Source organism: Arachis hypogaea, chromosome 5 (genome assembly GCF_003086295.3).
Source record: "Arachis hypogaea cultivar Tifrunner chromosome 5, arahy.Tifrunner.gnm2.J5K5, whole genome shotgun sequence".
NCBI classification, from domain to species: Eukaryota; Viridiplantae; Streptophyta; class Magnoliopsida; order Fabales; family Fabaceae; genus Arachis; species Arachis hypogaea.
The window spans coordinates 88,050,817-88,053,299 of record NC_092040.1 but is presented as its reverse complement, the minus strand read 5'-3'; the positions used below and the strand labels follow the sequence as shown (position 1 = coordinate 88,053,299).

Here is a 2,483-nt window from a genome sequence, read left to right as displayed (position 1 = left end):
GGGTTCATCCTCCCAAGTCTCATTTCCAAATAACTTGTCATTCAACTTCATGATTGCTCCAAGGTATTTAGCGACTTGCTCTTCAGTGACATACTCATCCTCTTCAGAGGAAGAATACTCATCAGAGCTCACGAATGGCAGAAGTAAGTCCAATGGAATCTCTATGGTCTCATTTTGAGCCTCAGATTCCCATGGTTCCTCATTGGGGAACTCATTGGAGGCCAGTGGACATCCATTGAGGTCTTCCTCAGTGGCGTTCACTGCCTCTCTTTCCTCTCCAAATTAGGCCATGTTGATGGCTTTGCACTCTCCTTTTGGATTTTCTTCTGTGTTGCTTGGAAGAGTACTAGGAGGGAGTTCAGTAATTTTCTTGCTCAGCTGACCCACTTGTGCCTCCAAGTTTCTAATGGAGGACCTTGTTTCAGTCATGAAACTTTGAGTGGTTTTGATTAGATCAGAGACCATGGTTGCTAAGTCAGAGTTATTCTGCTTAGAACTTTCTGTCTGTTGCTGAGAAGATGATGGAAAAGGTTTGCTATTGCTAAACCTGTTTCTTCCACCATTATTATTGTTGAAACCTTGTTGAGGTCTCTGTTGATCCTTCCATGAAAAATTTGGATGATTTCTCCATGAAGGATTATAGGTGTTTCCATAGGGTTCTCCCATGTAATTCACCTCTTCCATTGAAGGGTTCTCAGGATCATAAGCTTCTTCCTCAGATGAAGCCTCCTTAGTACTGCTTGGTGCATTTTGCATTCCAGACAGACTTTGAGAAATCATATTGACTTGTTGAGTCAATATTTTGTTCTGAGCCAATATGGCATTCAGAGTGTCAATCTCAAGAACTCCGTTCTTCTGACTAGTCCCATTGTTCACAGGATTCCTTTCAGAAGTGTACATGAATTGGTTATTTGCAACCATTTCAATCAGCTCTTGAGCTTCTGTAGGCGTCTTCTTCAGATGAAGAGAGCCTCCAGCAGAGCTATCCAAAGACATTTTGGATAGTTCAGAGAGACCATCATAGAAAATACCTATGATGCTCCATTCAGAAAGCATATCAGATGGACACTTTCTGATTAATTGTTTGTATCTTTCCCAAGCTTCATAGAAGGATTCTCCTTCCTTCTGTCTGAAGGTTTGGACTTCCACTCTAAGCTTACTCAATTTTTGAGGTGGAAAGAACTTTGCCAAGAAGGCATTGACTAGCTTTTCCCAAGAGTTCAGGCTTTCTTTAGGTTGTGAGTCCAACCATTTCCTAGCTCTGTCTCTTACAGCAAAAGGGAATAGCATAAGTCTGTAGACCTCAGGGTCAACCCCATTAGTCTTGACAGTGTCACAGATTTGCAAGAATTCAGCTAAAAATTGATGAGGATCTTCCAATGGAAGTCCATGGAACTTGCAATTCTGTTGCATTAGAGAAACTAATTAAGGCTTAAGCTCAAAGTTGTTTGCTCCAATGGCAGGGATAGAGATGCTTCTCCCATAGAAGTCGGGAGTAGGTGCAGTAAAGTCACCCAGCACCTTCCTTGCATTGTTGGCATTGTTGTTGTTTTCGGCTGCCATAGGTTCTTCTTCTTTGAAGATTTCTGTTAGGTCCTCTACAGAGAGTTGTGCTTTGGCTTCTCTTAGCTTTCTCTTCAAGGTCCTTTCGGGTTCAGGGTCAGCCTCAACAAGAATGCTTTTGTCCTTGCTCCTGCTCATAAGAAAGAGAAGGGAACAAGAAAATGTGGAATCCTCTATGTCACAGTATAGAGATTCCTTTAGGTGTCAGAGGAGAAGAAAAGTAGAAGACAGAAGTAGAAAATTCGAACTTATCAAAGAAGATGGAGTTCGAATTTTGCATTAAGGAATAGTGTTAGTCCATAAACAGAAGGATGTGAGAAGAAGGGAAGTAATTTTCGAAAATTAAGTAAAAGATTTTGAAAACATTTTTGAAAAACACTAATTGATTTTCGAAAATGAAAGTGGAAAAGAAATCAAGTGATTTTTGAAAAAGATTTTGAAATTAGAAATAAAAAAGATTTGATTGAAAACTATTTTGAAAAAGATGTGGTTAAGAAGATATGATTGATTTTAAAAAGATGTGATTGAGAAGATATGATTTGAAAAATATTTTAAAAAGATTTGATTTTGAGAATTAAAAACTTGGCTAACAAGAAAAGATATGATTCAAACATTAAACCTTTCTCAACAGAAAAGGCAACATACTTGAAATGTTGAATCAAATCATTGATTGATAGCAAGTATTTAAAAAATAGAAAGAAATTGATTTTGAAAACATATGATTGAAAAGATATGATTTGAAAAAGATTTGATTTTGAAAAACCTTGAAAACTTGAAAAAAATTTGCATTGAAAACAGAATCTTCCCTCTTGTGCCATCCTGGCGTTAAACGCCCAGAATGGTGCACATTCTGGCGTTTAACGCCCAAAACACTACCTTTTGGGCGTTAAACGCCCAACCAGGTATCCTGGCTGGCGTTT

General features: G+C 38.5%; 1 non-coding gene across 1 annotated transcript; it reads left to right on the top strand.

Moving 5' to 3' along the window:
- Window positions 1–1,050: 1,050 nt before the first annotated feature.
- LOC112804913 (small nucleolar RNA R71) lies at window positions 1,051–1,158 on the top strand. Its single transcript, XR_003203529.1, has one exon. It is a non-coding gene; the product is annotated as a small nucleolar RNA R71 (small nucleolar RNA).
- Window positions 1,159–2,483: the final 1,325 nt, after the last annotated feature.